This window comes from Carlito syrichta, unplaced genomic scaffold (assembly GCF_000164805.1).
Source record: "Carlito syrichta isolate Samal-C Ts95f unplaced genomic scaffold, Tarsius_syrichta-2.0.1 Scaffold311148, whole genome shotgun sequence".
NCBI classification, from domain to species: Eukaryota; Metazoa; Chordata; class Mammalia; order Primates; family Tarsiidae; genus Carlito; species Carlito syrichta.
The window spans coordinates 153,583-170,588 of record NW_007255244.1 but is presented as its reverse complement, the minus strand read 5'-3'; the positions used below and the strand labels follow the sequence as shown (position 1 = coordinate 170,588).

Sequence of the window (17,006 nt, the reverse complement as noted above, 5' to 3'; positions counted from 1 at the left end):
GCATGTCAACGTATGCCAAAACTCTTAAAGCATGTCACCAGTTCAGCTGTAGCAAGAATGCTTCCAAATATCATCAATTTCACAATCACAAGTCACCATTTGAGTTTTAAATATATACAAGTTTTAAATAAAAAATAAATTATACATTGGAAAGATCTTGAGGCAATACTTATTGGTTCATTAACATATGTAATTTCATGGATAGTTTACGTCATAATAATCCACGATATCAAGTTAATCTGCCCAAATAAATATCTCAACAAGTTTTGCGGTCCAGAAATTCTTGTCATTGTTGTTTTCTGCTTTGCAGGTTCACTGGTTCTACTCTGCGCTTTTTAGAGGAATCTTTTCCATCATCTGATTCCAGTGTGTCCTCCCCTTCTGGTGGAAGCCTAGCTTTCTTAGCATTGTGTGGGATGTCGTCACCATTGTCCTCATATATGTTAGAGCATTTGATTGCCTTATCTATCCCTGGAAGTGGAGGTTTCTTCTCGGATGTGTAGGCCACAGGAGGTGGGATATAGTTCAATTCCCATAATTTGAATTCCTTTGGAGGTTCCTCAGGCATCTTGACAAAGTGCCTCTCCCAGTCTATCTGCTTGTTGAATGAATTGTAGAGAAAGGCGGGTGCCATATGCTCCTAAATGGCTTGTTGGGCCCTGGCAGCTGCTTCTCCACCTTGTTCCCACAGTGGCCTGTTGACTTCGCCCAATCCCGGGCTTTGTAACTTGTCTCCTCCAACTCCGTGTCATCCTTCTCATATGAGAAGCCTGAGCTGAGCTGCGCACCCAGAAGTTGCAAAATAGCTCAAGGGATCCTTCTTGGCTGCCACTAGGGTGGCTCTCCACAACTCAAGCTAGTTTGGCATTATTATTGTGAGGGGAAGACTAATTTATTTATAACATTTTCCACTTCACAGGTGGTGGAATCTATGTTGCGCTCCAGCCAGGGCAACGGAGCAAGACTCTGCACTCCAGCCAGGGCGATGGAACAAGACTCTGCCTCTAAAAAAAAAATAAAAAATTTTAAAAAATAAGCCTGAATGATAAAAATAAAGTCACAGCTCCAGATTAATTCTCAAGTGTGAGACAGTTTACAGATGCAGGACCACTTGAATGAAAAAGAGATCAGTTCCCCTTGAGGAACAACCCCAGCACACTGCTAAAAATTTATACTGTTAATCTTTCTCCCAGCCCTCCCCAAAGGGACTTATGGCTTTACATCAGGGAAACTATGCATTGGGTCAGGAAATAAACAGACCTTCTGGACACTGGATCTGAACTGATAATGATACCAGGAGTCCTCAAATACTACTGTGGTTCTCCAATCAGAACAGGGGCTTATGGAGGTCAGTTGATCAGTGGAGTTTCAGCTCAGATCCATTTCCCAGTGACTCCCTGAACATATCCTGTGTTTATTTTCCCAGCTTCAAAGTGCATAATTGGAATAGACACACATAACAGTGGGCAGAATTCATACACTGGTTTTCTGACCTGTGGGATGAGGGCTATTATAGTTGGAAAAGTCATTAGAGATGTCTCTTCCTAGGACAATAGTCAAAAGTAATACTGCATGTCAAAAGTAATACTGCATAGTCAAAAGTAATTTCTGCATAGATTGGAGAAATTAGTGTTATCATCAAGGACTTGAAAGATGCAGTGTCGGAAATCACCACCGTATTCCCATTCAGTCTCCTGTTTGGCTTGTGCAGAAGATAAATGGAACTTGAAAAGGACAGTGGATTATCATAAGTTTAACTAGTGATGACTCCAGTAACAGCTGATGTTCCAACTGTGATTTAATTGTTTGAACAAATTAATGCATTCCTTGGCACTGGGTATGCAGCTATTAATGTGGCAAATAACCTTGTTTTTGTAATTGTCATTAGTTTTCCCTCCTTATTTTTCTAGGAGTGTATGTGTGCATGTATGTGTGTCTTATTTCCTCTGTTACTCCCTTATCATGTAACATATGATGCATTGATTTTTACATCATAATATTTAAGTTATGGGATACCAAGGAGAAGAGTAAACTGTACTCAAGGACTTTATTTTCCCTTCTTGGGAAGGAATTGGTGTGTTTTGGGTTGTATGAAGAACAGTTGTATCATATTAGGTGAAGTTATGACTTAGGAGATGTGTATGAGTATTAAGTTGACAAAGGGTAGATTTGTAATGGTTGGTTTTACATGTGAAATTGACTGGTCATGGGTTCCCAGATTAAACATTATTTCTTTGAGGGTGTTTTCAGGTGAGATTAACATTTGAATTTATAGACAATAGAGAGTCTTTCCCAGTGTGAGTGGGCATCATCCAATTGGTCGAAGGCCTGAATAGAACAAAAGACAGCGGAAAGAGGAATTGACTCTTTGGTCCTGTCTGCCTGCTTAAACTTGGACATCTTTCATCTTCTTTCACCTGTGGACTGGAATTACACCTCTGGCTCCCCTAGTTCTCAGTTCTTTGAACTCTGAATTACGCAATCAGCTTTCCTGAGTCTCTAGCTCCCAGACAGCAGATTACAGAACTTGTTAGCCTTCATAATCACATAAGCCAATTACAAATAATAAGGAAGAGGTAATAAAGAGTATGTCTGTGATGAAGGCCAAAGGAAGACTACAGCAACCTAATCTAGATAAGAGTATGGGTAACCAAGACCTTTCATAAATCTCCTTTCATATATCTTTATATAATATATGTATATATAGGCATAATGACATTTTGATTGGCAACAGACCACATATATGATAGTGATTCCATAGGATTATAATGGACTTGAAAAATTCCTCTCACCTAGTGCTGGCTTAGCCATTATAATATCATAAGTTTATTTTTTGAAAAAGTTAACTAAAATAGCCTTGGCGGGTTCTTCAGAAGGTATTTCAGAAGAAGGCATTGTTACCATAGCAGATGATAGCTCTATGAATGCTATTACCCCCAAAGACCTTCCAGTGGGACAAGATGTGGAGGTGAAAGACAGTGAGATAAGACAGTGATATTGATGATTCTGACCCTGTGTAAGCCTAAATAATGTATGTGTTTATGCCTTAGTTTTTTTTTTAACATAAAAAAATTTTTTTATTTTAAATTTGTGGGGTACATTTCAGGGTTAGGTATACAAATATTCACTGTGCAGGTACTGGTACCCTTGTTGATGAGGGGTGCCACTCTTCCCCAGGCAGATTTCCACTACTGTCAATCCCGCCTCCTCGCTCCCCCTCCCCTCCACAGTTTCCCACTACAGTCAATCATTTTCTTATAGTATTGTGATAGTTGTTCAAGGTCCACTTATGAGTGAGAATATGTGATACTCAGTTTTTTGTTTCTGTGAAAGATCACTCAGTATTATAGACTCTAATTCCATCTAGGTTGCTGCAAAGTTCACGATTTTGTTCTTCTTTATGGCTGCATAATATTCCATTGTGTATAGGTACCATATTTTTTTATCCAGTCCTCTTATGATGGGCTGCAAGGTTTGTTCCATGTTCTTGCTATTGTGAACTATGCTGCAATAAACATACGTGTGCAGGTATCTTTTCTATAGAGTGATTTGAGTTCTTCTGGGTATATTCCCAGTAGGGGGATTGTGGGGTCACGTGGAAGGTCGATTTTTAGAGATTTTAGGAATTGCCACACTGTTTTCCACAGAGGCTGTACTAGTTTGCACTCCCACCAACCGTGTAGCAGTGTTTCTTTTTTGCCACATCCTCTCCAGCATCTGTTATTTTTTGAATAGTTGATGATGGCCGTTCTGACTGGAGTTAGGTAGTATCTCAGTGTAGTTTTAATTTGCATCTCTTTGATGACTAGTGAGACTGAACATTTTTTCATGTGTCTGTTTAATGTTCATATTCCTTCTTTTGAGAACTGTTTATTCATATCTTTTCCCCACTTTTAATGGGGCTGTTTGTTTTTTTCTTTTCAGCACGTTTGAGTTCCTTGTAGATTCTAGATGTTAGGCCTTTGTCAGACATGGAATTGGCAAATATTTTTTCCCAGTCTGTGTATGCCTTAGTTTTTAACACAAAAAGTAAAACATAAAAACAATAAAGATTTTAAAAATCAAAAAGCTAAAAGAATAAGAATATAAAGAAAGAAAATATTTTTGTATAGCTGTACTTTGTGTTTACAAAAGGGTCAAAAGTTTAAAAAGTTTTTATAAGATTGATTTACTGTAAGTTGTGATTAATTTCTTATTGAAGAAAAAATTAATTATAATTTTATAGAAATAACCTGATTTTCCAGTTTTTATAAAGTCTACAGTGGTATACAGTAATGTCTCAGGCCTTCAAATTCACTTACCACTCACTGACTCACAAGGGTGGCTTTCAGTCCTCAAGCTTTATTCATGGTGAGCTATACAAGTGTACCATTTTTATCTTTTCTATCTTATTAGTATTTATTAATATTTTTTAAGTTAGGGTCTCACTGTATTGCTTAGGCTGGAATGCAGTGGAAAGATCATGATTCATTGCTGTCTCAATTTCCTGGGCTCAGGTGATCTTTCTCCCTCAGCCTCCTGAGTAGCTGTGATTGCTGGTGCATGTCATTGTCTGACAATTTTTGTGATTTTTTTTTAGTAGAGATGAGGTTTTGTTATGTTGCCTTGGCTGGTCTCAAAATTCTAGACTTAAGCAATCCTCCTGCTTTGGCCTCCCAAATTGCTGGAATTATAGACATGAACATCTGTGTCTGACTTTTTCTTTCAGGTTTTGAGACTGAAGGGATCCTCCTGCCTTGTTCCCCAACGTGCTAGGATTAGAAGCATGAGCATAAGCCTACATTATTTTTTTTTACTGTACCTTTTCTGCTTATATATGTTCTACTACCCAACTGCCTACAGTATTCTTTATAGTACTATTCTGTAGAGGTTTGTAGCCTAGGAGCAATAAACCATGTCATATAGCCTTGGTGTATAGTAGACTATACCATCTAGGTTTGTTTAAGTATACTTTATGAGGGTCACACAATGACAAAATTGCCTAACAACGCATTTCTCAGAACATATCCCCTTTGTTAAACGACATATGACTGTATATATATTTAGGATTTAGGAGGCATATATATATCCTATTGTTTCTGTTTCTCTGGAAAACACTGCCTAATATAGGCCCCATTTTCAAATGGGTTCACATTCACAGGTACCAGGGATTTGGACATGCACATGAATTTTGGGGGAACACTATTCGGCTCACTACAGGCATGAAAGCTTTGAATGTCATTTTCTCTGCCATTGGGGATCATTCAGGGAGCCTACTGCCACTAGGTCGAGGCTGACAAAGATGCAACCAACCAGGACTTCAGTTCCCTGAGATGAAGCTGCTTCCTCCCTACCATGCTGCTGCACAGAGATGGTCTCAGTGATTCATCCTGAAAGAATGGGGTTTCAACACCCAATTTATTTTATTCATCAGCCTGCATAATGCATTGCCCACAGGCACTGGAATTGCTTTTCCAGGGAAGACTCTTCCTTCCCTCTCTGGATTCTGCCTCCACTCCACTGCCCACGTGAACTACACTTCCATCCATCTCAAAGCACCATTACAGATGTTTACTTGGGCTGGCTTGGGCACATTTGAATGCTAAGCTATACTGGAGTGTTTTGCTGCCCTGCAATACACCGCAGTTACTAAAAATACAAAGGCACCGAACCCTATGTTAAAAGCCTCATCTGATTGCTGGGTTAGTGGAGAGTGAAGGCTGATGCAATCCTAAGTCTGGCTACATCAGCTGCTCAGTGTGACGGGAAGTAAACAAAGATAAGCATTTGAGAAGAAAGACTCAAGAAATTTTTATCATGGCACCAGCGAAGCCTGAGGGCTAGAGTCACATCATAGGGTATCTGGGACTTGGCTTTCCCACTCCAGTGCTCAGTATACAGAAATGCTCAATACTAGTTAGTCAAAGGGTGTGGAAGAGGTGATTGTAGAATGATTGGGCCCTCTGGATCCTGGGGTCAGCCATATCTGCAGAAAGAGTTGTTGCCCCTGACATTCAGTAGCTGGCCTGGCTCTATCCATCAGGCCTTGGCCACTCACAGGTCAGCCACAGTCTTCTGTAAGAACAATTCCATAGAACATCAACATCAGGCAAGGCCACTCTGTGACCATGTTGGATGAGGATGAAATCAAGGCCAGAATCACACAGACAAAACATATTGTCACAGAAATTACTAAATATCATTCGTAACTGTTTCATTACCAATGCTAGCTTTAGCTTCACTCCATTCTTCTTACCTTCTAGATAAGGATTGTTAAGATACTCAATCCTGATGAGGGAAGGATTAAATGCAGAGTTTATAAGTTATCTGTCACAGGGAATAACAAAGATGCAAGAAGAGTTAAATTAAAGTTCATTCAGTCGGTGGCATCCAGAATCCAATGATAGGTAGCAGCAGTGCCAGGAACAGCTTTCATATAGTGTCATCAATAGTGGAATCTTTATGTGGATTGTTTTAGGATGGGATCTTGGCCATATTTTTGACTTACCAGTTTCCCTCATTTCTATCTGTTTTCTGAACCTGATTTTCTAGCCTTTGAGTTGAGTAGCATCCTTTTAATAAATCTCCTTTCTGTTTAATTTAGCCAGAGCCAGCTTCTGTTATTTGCATCTAAGGATGTTAACTAATATTTTGGTCAATAAGAGAATCACTAAGGACTGTATGCTAACATAGACAAGATACAAGATAATTTACCAAAAAGGAAAAGCAGATGGACAATAAACACCTGAAGCATGTTCCACCTCACTCACAATAAAACAAAGCACATTTAAATTAAAGCAGTAATAAGCAGATGTCTTTTTGCCTATATAATTAACTAATTAATTAATAAATATAATCAGAGCTGCAGAGAGTATAGTGAAACAAGCTTTCTTTGACTGTTAGTAGGATAATAAACTGATCTATAACTTTTTTTTCCTGGAGACTTTTTGCCAGTATGTGTCAAGAATAATAAAATAGATCATTCATTTCTCATCACTTCCATAAATATAGTCTAAGCAAATACTTTAAATGTGGATAGAAATTTGTGCACAATGATGTTCATGTTCATGTTATAGTTTAGCAAAAGTTGGAAACTTGAATGACACCAGGCAATTAAGGTGTGGTGTAACACAATATGCAGCCATTAAGCAAGGTTCATAAGAAACTAAAGAGATAAGAAAACCTTTATGAAATAATATTAAATGATGAATTAGTAAGTAATAAATTACCCCAATATTATACATATGGCATTTACTAGTCATGATCTAGTGGGGAAAATAAACCACTATAGACATTTCAAACAAAGGGACTTTATTATGGGAAATGCCTCACAGATGATGAAAACCAGAGAACAAGTCATCATATTGAAGAACCAGAGATGAGCTGTGGCAGGAAGCCACCCCACTCCCAGGGCTGGAGAAAGAGGTGCTACCAGAACCCAAAGGTAGGCAGCACTTGGTGAAAGCTAGAATCATGGAAGGGATGCAGCCACTGATGCAAAATTCCTTGCCAAACTGAGAGAGGGACAGATACCTTGGCTTATCCCTTCTTTCCACACTCTGGTCTCTTGCCAGTGCCTTCTATTGGCCAAATCTAGCTAGAAGCTGATTTTCTTCCTTCCTTCCTTCCTTCCTTCCTTCCTTCCTTCCTTCCTTCCTTCCTTCCTTCCTTCCTCCCTCCCTCCCTTCCTTCCTTCCTTTCTTCCATTGGAGTCTTATTCCGTTGCCCAGGCTGGAGTGCAGTGGCACACTCACGGCCACCCCAGCGTCGACCTGCTGGGCTCCGGCTATCCTCCCACCTCAGCCTTCCATGCAGTCAGAATTACAGATGTGCGCTCCCGCGCCTGGCTATTTTTTTTTTCTTCTCCAATTGTAGAGACGAGGGCTCGCCAATTTGCCCGGGCTGGTCTCAAATCCACAGGCTCAGGTAATCCACTTGCCTCATACTCCCAAAGTACTGGGATTACAGACTAAGCCACCGAGCCCGGTCGGAAGCTGATTTTCAAAGGAGCCAGGGACAGACAATGGATCAGAGAGTAGGAACAACAACCACCACACAGCATGAACTCAACACGATGAACATGATGCATATTAAATTATATTAAATGTACTTGTCTTTGTTGGTGGGATCATATATGACTTTTATTTTAATATGTTTTCCTGCATTTTCTAAAGAATCTGAACAATGTTATTATTATTTTGTTTTATTTTAAAAACAAGGCCTTGTTCTGTCACCCAGGTTGGAGTGCAGTGGTGCAATCATGACATACTGAAGCCTCAAACTCCTAGGCTCCAGCGATTCTCCCACCTCAGCTTCCTGAGTAGCTAGGACAACAAGCATGCACCACCATGCCTAGCAAATTTTGTGTGTGTGTGTGTGTGTGTGTGTGTGTGTGTGTGTGTGTGTGTGTAGTGGGGTCTTGCTATATTGCCCAGTTCGGTCTCAGGTGCTCTCGCTTCAGCTTCCCAAATTGCTGGGATTACAGATGTGAGCCACCATTCCCAGCTGACTGAACAATATTCTTAAAATTGTAAAAAATGAGAAGAGTGTGTGAGGAAGATACCTAATAACAGTTTTAAGAAGATACTATGGATGTGAAGATGGATGTGAGGTAACCAGCCAAGGAGTTTTAGATGCCGGATCTCCCCAAACTCTAGCTGTACTTAGTGGCCCTCAAAGGATGGGTGTACTTGCTACCAGTGAACAGAAGGGGGCGCTCCAGGCTAGTGCCACAAGGCCTCCCTTGACAGGCTGTCTGCAACTGCAATTATTCCGCTGCCATTGCAGGAGACCCTAGGTGACATGTCTCCCTGTTGGCTAGCCCTTTCCTCTAAGAGGCTTGTCTCTGCCAATCTCCATCTCAGAACTGACCCTCCCTCCCATTTAAAGCAAGCTATTGCCAGTACTCATGAGAAAGCCACACCGAGCACCACTGTAACTCACCGGTCCCTTTGGGGCGTTTGTCACGTGTCCATTGAACCCTGAGCCTCACTGTACTGATTATGTGTGGCCTTGATTGACTTACACAAAGGTGCGAGTGGTAACTGCTAAGAGCCGTCAGCCTTAGATGGCGTTTCACAGTAAATGCCCAATGAAATACAATGAGGTTTTCCACAGTAACCCTCAAATTTCTGTGTGCAAGGCTTTGTATTTTTGAGTTTCTGCTGTCTCTTGGAGCCATCTCATCCAAAGTGACTGACTCCGGAAGACCAGCTTGGGCCACAAGCCAGCAAAGCACCATTTGCAATGAGAGCTACCTTACCAAATGGCCAGAGGACACTGCAGTGAGATGTGTATCTTGACTGTTTGGTGCCTTTGCTTCCAAGCCTTTATCTTTGCTCTCCTGGGTACACAAGGCTCTTTCCAGCCCGGACTGGGCAGAAAATTTTTGTCTGCCTCAAGCTCCTCCATGGCCCTTTCAGGCAGGTGGTTTTTCCTGGACATCTACAACGGGTCCTTAGGGGTCAGAGCTGGCTGTTCTAAGGAGCAGGGAGGCTTTCCTGGGGGTCTATAGACCAAACTCTAAATAGTGGATTCTGCCAAAATGCAGCTGCAGGCCCATGCTGAGCCGCCCTGGGCTGCCAGTAGGGCTCCCACAGTGCGTGCTACCAACTTGCTGCTCGTGCAGAAACTCTAGGGTAAGATATGACTCACGGAGTCCAACCTAGGTTGTGTAACCCTCACTGTTTGCTATGGGGTGTGTGTGTGTGTATGTGGTGCGGATTGTTGGACAATCCAAGGGAGACCTAGTGTGGTGGAAGAATAATTTCATGTACTCCTTTATGGTTTGTCATTCCTGACCCCCTGCCCCTGCCTACTCTCTGACTGGGAGAGAGTACTTTTATTTATGTTGCTTTCTTTTCTCTGATGAGTATAGAAGGTGGTACAACTTTATACTTTTTCTGTTTTGGAAAATGAGTTCAGACCACTTGAAGAAAAAGTTTCCTTAGGTGAAATGTAAATAAAGAGATTATGTCAGTAAAATAGAATTCTTAAGGGAAAAGAAGGCCATGACTTCAATTTTAATTGAAAAAAAATAAGCATTGTTTCATCAAGATAAACAATTTCAGAAGTTAAAAGTTGAGTCTCGGAATAAGCATTATCTCAGGCTGCTAATAATGCCTGGAGATATTGATCTTGAAATTCTTGAGAAAATTTTCAGAGCTGAGAGTTGTATACTTTGGGTTCACGCCCAAAAGAGATCAGCTCCTTTCTCTTAAGTAAAATTTTCTTGAGTTTAATTTAGTGCATTCTTATTGTTTTATTGAGCTATAAAATAAAATTTCTCATAATGCACTCATTCCTAAAAGAGATTGATGTATTATAAGACATGTGTGTGCATACACTTTATATTAAAAGTTTTGAGGAGAAAAAAGGAATTCTTTTTGTAAGTAACCTTATAGATTTTGTTATTAGATACATACATGTGACAAGTACTTACTAATTCTAAACCCAAGTTATGGGCAAATATGTTTTCTGTGTTCCCTCTTCTGTGGGAACCTCACTAGACTATTTCCAATTCTGAGTTTGCATCTAGGTATACATAATGGCAATGAGCATATGTTTCTAAATATTTATACAAAGATTGCATTCTGGAACCTATCTTTTGGAATATTTTTCTGTAATTAAAATAGTCAGCCCTTTTATAATCTGAATCTTGTAGTAAGAATAATTATAAGGAAATTTAAAAATTTGGGTTTTGGAAGTAGCTCAAGAACTATTTTGCTCTAAAGGGAGAGCTTATGCAATGTGTATCTCTAAGTCTGGCTTCTTGTTATGCCTTTTCTAACATACCAGTTTGTTATTTCAGTCTACTTTCTAAAAAAACCTACTTTAGAGCTAAAATACCTCTTTATTAAAAAATATCTTAGTCTGGGGGATATGGAGTTGCAGAGAGAATAACTTCCCATAGTTACTGTCTTGCGCTGTTTGAATGTTTACCAAATATATGTATTATCTTTACAAAAATTAAATGGAAAAATTGTCAGTAATCAAATCAGTAAAATATTCTGTGCATTTCACTTTTTTTCTTTAACATATGTTTACCCTTTTGAATACTCTCAAGAATGGAACTAGACTATATATATACATATATATATATGTATGTAATCAGAGAGAAATGACTAACTAAAGCATGCATCTATACCAAGACATACCCTTGTTAATTTATTTTAGGCAATTGTCTGAATCTAAAGTACTTTTGATTCTCAATCCAGAATCGGTAAACATATTTTTATGGTTCCACATGTCACTTGACAATGAAAGATCATTTATGAGATGTATTTGCTGTAACTGGTGACATTTTGCCTTTCAGATCATTTAGTTCAAACTGCTAGGAAGCAATCAGCGCTTATGTTTATCTGACTAACTGTGTTTTGCTTCGGGTGCTGGAGCAGGGTTTCCATGACTGTGGCATGATTCTTCCAGGGCTGTCAAGGGAGGAATTGTTTGCACCTCAATCTGAAAATCAGGCAGAGATTTATTTCTTACTTCCACTATTCAATGTTGGCAAGTTGTTTTGTCTTTTTTCCTATTTCTGAATGTTACTCATTGTAGAAATGATATTTTTAACAACAAAAAATTGTAAAGGAAGAAAATCCACAATCTTGCCTCTTTAATGCAATCAGTCTTAGCATTTTTGTCCACATTCTATTTTCAATCTTTGTTCATAAATGCATATATTTTTACATAGAGATTATTGTAAGAGGTATAGAATGCCACGCTTTATAAGTGCTTCATTAATTTCTAGTTAATTTGTAATTTTAAAATTTTACTGGAAGTTAAAACTTCAGGAACTTCCCCTTCACCGACTGTGAGTTTGGCCAGGGAATGACTTCCCATGATTTCCTTGGTCATTTCTCCTATATTGAGCATTCAGGATTTTTCTAGTGTTTCACTTTTACATTTCTTGAAAATATTGAATCAAAAGTGATGGAATTTTAGTGGCTTTTGATGTGTGTTACTAAATCCTTTAAAAAAATATTGTACCAATTTACAATGCCGATTAAACTGTTTCACATGTGTTATTTTTTCCAATTGCGTGAGGATTATTGGTAGTTTATTTCCATGCATCTATATCTCTTTTCTCCAGTCAGCAAAAATAAAAGTGCTTGAGGGTGAGGTAGGATACAGACATACATATGTGCATGTGTGTATATATTTACTATGAATGTCTAAGTTTTAGATTTTGAATTCCTAGGATATTCTCTCACTGTGAAACAGAAATAACCAACGTAGCTTCAAACTCAAGTCTGGTGTTAGTTACTATTAACTATGTAAGATTTTTCTTTCTTTCTTTCTTTCTTTTTTTTTTGGTCACAAACACTGAATAATAGAGTGGAAACTTTGGCTTCTGCTTTGATGATTGCTGATGTCTGTCCAGAAAGACAAAGTTGAGGGAAATGCTTCCTGCTGCTTTAATTACACAGGACTAAGTAAATACTGAATTTGGAGTCAGTAAGGAGAGTAGACTTGTGAGCCCATCACACACAGAGGAAATAGTTTTGTTTCCCATGACTGGTAGGGACAGGGAGGTGCGCCATGTTGCCTTTCAGAGCCAGGAGCTGTTCAGTAGGTGGCACTCAATAAACTTGATCATTGCTTGTGTGACCATTACTCAACATTATGTAGAATGTAGACGGGTGATTTTAGTTTCAATTTTTCACTGAGACTTTAGGTGAATTAAATGACTCGTCAGCCTCATATAGAAGTAGAACCAGAAACAGGTACATATCTGTTTTAAGATCCAGTGTTGTCTTCAAAGTTTCATTTCCATTGTAGGCCACTTAACTATTTTAAAATGTCGTCTTTGGTAGAGATAGCTTAACCAGCACCCACAGCACACATGAAGGGAAAACTAGACCTTGACAGTTTTGTTCAACATTGATAACAAATCAGGCTATTCAGAGATTTCTAGATTTAATTTGTTTCCATCTGACCACATTGTTTAAATAATCTGGATCATCTCCTAAGCTCACTTTTGGACTTGCTAGGTGAATTCTCTGCATCTGTGAGAGTGGTCAAGTATTTAAAAGTGGTAACTTCCTAAAGGTCTATGGAGGCACACGGCCATCCACACCGGAAGAGTCATAGATAGATTCAGTCCATATCTGGTGGAACTGTTACTTTAGTTTTTCTTTGGCCAGTTACCTTCATTAGAGCAGTGCTTCTTTAAATAATTGTCAATTTGTGAAATTTAAAAACTCTTCTCTAAAATGAATGCTGCCGGGCCTCTTTTCATAGTAAAGTGTTTATTTACACATCGTAGATAGCAAATCATGCTCAAATAAAATTCCTTAAAAACTCTTCATGTTACCATGCAGGAATAGATGTGGAAGGAAGCTTCACAATCACCAATTTCAACTTTCTCACATTACAGACAGGAAAACTGGGGCCTATTGACTTGTTCAAGATTGTTAACAAGACGGTGACTAAAGAGGGAATCCAGTTTGCTGTTTTTATGATGCATAGTAAGCATCTGATGGTTGTTCTTCTACAAAAGGGGATTCAAACAGACAAAGGGGAAATAAATCTAATTCAGAAATCAGAGGCAAAAAATAATCGTCAACACAGAAGCACCTTACAATTGTGGAATCCTTTCTAGTTCATAAACTCTTAAACACACAGAAGTATAAAAACATAAAATAAGACTTACTTGATATTTTATGAACTAGAATCTTGACTCACTAACATTTTTGTCCCTTTATAGTACTGCAGTAATTTGTTATAAGATTCTGAGGTGAATTCTAAGTTATCAGAGGGAGAAAGTCATTTAAAAATAAAAAGAAACCAGACCTACTGATTTTATTTTACTTCAGTCATGGTTTTTAAAAATCTGTTCAAGCCAGGCTCGGTGGCTCAGCCTGTAATCCCGCACCTTTGGGAGGCTGAAGTGAGTGGATTGCCTGAGCCCACGGGTTCGAGACCCACCTGGGCAACTTGGCGAGACCTCATCTCTACAATAAATCAATAATTAGCTAGGCATGGTAGCGCGTGCCTGTAGTTCCAGCTACTTGGAAGGCTGAGGCGGAAGGATCGCCGGAGCCCAGCAGGTCGAGGCTGCGGTGGCCAGGAGCGGCCACTGCACTCCAGTCTGGGTGACAGAGTGAGACTCCAACTCAAAAAAAAAAAAAATCTGTTCAATTTAGTTTAGCTAGGTTAACTCCTTCTTTAAGTAGATAAGCTAATATGAACATTTCTGAGATTAGCTAATAAATTTTGGCAATTTCCTTAGCCCTGCATCAGATATTTTTATTTCAACTTTTGCTAAAGAAATAAGGTTTGTGGATTTTGATAACTGGACACAACAGATATTAAATCATCATGTTTTGACAGAGCAAGGATGTCTATGAATGATTTAAATTAAAACAAAAAAATCCTTGGAATCTGAGAAGCAAGTTTTTAGAAGAAGAAGGATGCTACAGAGTGGCCTGTGTATCACTGGTGAAACTCTGAGGATAGGATTTATTGCTTATGTTCAAGTATGAAAAAACAAAATAGTGAAGCATCTTGTCTAAGTTTCAAAAATTGCAAAGCAATGTTCACATGTAGGTTGATAAAAATAACAGGGAAATTTTCCTTTACTTAGGACCTATGCTAGGTGCTGTCATGTTGTCTCTACTCCCACAATAACCTTCAAAGAGATGCTCTTTTATTATCTTTAAAAATTACAGATGAGTAAGGTATCTCTGCAGGATGTGAAAAAATAAAGATAAAAAATAAAAAAAAAAATTATGGATAAGGAAGCTGAGATAGTGCTAGTAACTTGTGCAAGGCCAGTCACCCATGCTTGGCATAGTTGGGTTCAAAGTCAGGTTTGCCTGACCGTGAAGCCTGTAATCTTTTTATCATACTTTTATTATTATACTGAAAAAACTATGATTAAAATATTTTCTGCTTTCTTTGACATTTTATTCTAAGACCTAACCATTTCCTTTTTCTGGACACACTGAGCAGCTAACAGGAGTTCTAACTCCCCTGCCTCTAACCTATGGCTGGGCTGCACCTTCTCTTGCTTCTCATTCCTCCTGCTTAATCAGCACACAGTGGGACTACATGTGAGACAGGGTATCAAACAGTCCTTTCTTCTAACTTTGCCTTGTTTTCCCCCTTGGTGTTATGGGGACAAGCTCTTTAGTAACTGAATTGGGAATCTTAGGAGCAAAGCTCCCCACCCTTATGGGGGGGAGGGGCATACCAGCAACATTTGGACACTCTATTGTGCTTAGGCAACCTGTGTCTTAGACTCTCACACAAGCCTGGTACTGAGAAAAACTTGTTTTCATTTCTTCTTTCGCCAAGCCCATCTGGATAGAGCAGGTGCAGGGCCATGCTCTTAAAATAGAAGCGTTTGTTCCGTATGATGTGGCACTGTGGAAACCCCCTTGCTTCTCCACCTGTTGTTCAGCTTAATGAAATCATGATGATCTGTCTCCTTATCATGGCATCTTCTTGACTTCCATGGGACCTGACTGGTCAGTTGACCTCTGTAGTTTCTTCATTTGCAAAATACAGGACTTGTCCTCCATGACCTCAAAGGTCTCTCCAAGCTTTGATAATCTGTCTGGGTTTCTGATTAGGGTTTCTGAACACCGTTTTGGAATTCACCATCTCAATCTTGTTTAATTCAGCAACATTATTTTAGCAGAAATAGTTGGGACTAAAAATGAGTCTTGATGGTTAAAGCATATACTATATTGTTATCTACTATATTGCATCTACTATATTGTTATCCTCTTTGCCCTAGCCTATCAATCCACTCTAAAGACATGGTCGACACTACTTAAAAGCTTGAATAAATTCTAATGAATGTGCTTAGGATCACAGAAAACAATAGATAATTTAATTTAATATGAGAAGGGGTTGTTTCCATGACAATTATTCTTCCTTTCTACCTTCAAAATTAAAAGTTCTTCTAGAAATTTCTAACTTAAGAAATAGACTTTAAAAGGAAGGTAGGTAAAACTTCTCTGGCTTTTTTTTGGATAGTCAACTAACTGTAGGTCCTGAGAAAATGCTCAGCGCCATTTTCTGTAAATTAGAAATAAATAATACTTTATTTATGGGATTATTGTGAGAATTAGTAAGAGAAACAATATGGCACTGTTTAGTAAGTGACACTTAAAAATTATTATTCACTTAGGGTCCTCTAATAAGGTCCATTTTCTTTGCTCATGATTGCTGGCTATTGATTAGCTTTGAGGCTGAAAAATAAGTTGAAGATGGGCTCTCTGATCTCAAAAGGGCACCAATATTTTAGATGAATGAATAAATAGGAAACAATTGGAGACCAGCTTAAGTTAAGAAAATTCTTAAAGTGTTACACTGGGGACAAAGTACCAAAGCAAAGCAGGCATACTCTTACTGATGGTCTCTGCATCAAATATTCAGGGAGGATAGAGTGCCAGTTGACCAACCTAAGAAAAGGTGAAGACCAAAGGTTACATGTTCCAACAATGGGAAAAAGGCTAAGTAAATTTGAACTGTTTGAAAGAAATATTGGTGTGCATTATTCAAAATGGTCAGTATAAGTAGAAGAAAGAAGTACTTTGAAAAAACAGTCAGTGAAAGAAGTTGAACACAAAATTGTAGTAATGATACAAATGACCCTGTGGCTATGTATGAAGATACCTATAAATGTTAGAAAATAATATGTTTTAAGAGATTAAAATAAAAAGACATATTAGGGTTATGGATTTATGAATGAATTACAAAAACATTCCTTTTTTTTTCTTTGAGCTGAGGTCTCACTCTGTCACCTAGAATGTAGGGCAATGGCACAGTCATGGCCCACTGCAGCCTCAAACCCCTGGTCTCAACCAGTCCTTCTTCCTCAACCTTCTGAGTACCTGGAACTACAGGTCTGTGCCATAACACTTGACTAATTTTTTAATTTTTGCAGAAATGAGGTATTGTTGTGTTGCCCAGGCTGGTCTTGAATTCCTGGGCTCAAGCAATTTTCATACCTCAGCCTCCCAAAGTACTGGTATTACAGGCATGAGCTACCATATCTGGCCTCAAAAATATTC

At 38.8% G+C, this 17,006-nt stretch overlaps 1 pseudogene; it reads right to left on the bottom strand.

The window, feature by feature from the left end:
- Positions 1 to 286: 286 nt before the first annotated feature.
- On the bottom strand, positions 287 to 9,220 carry LOC103271062 (annotated as a pseudogene).
- Positions 9,221 to 17,006: the final 7,786 nt, after the last annotated feature.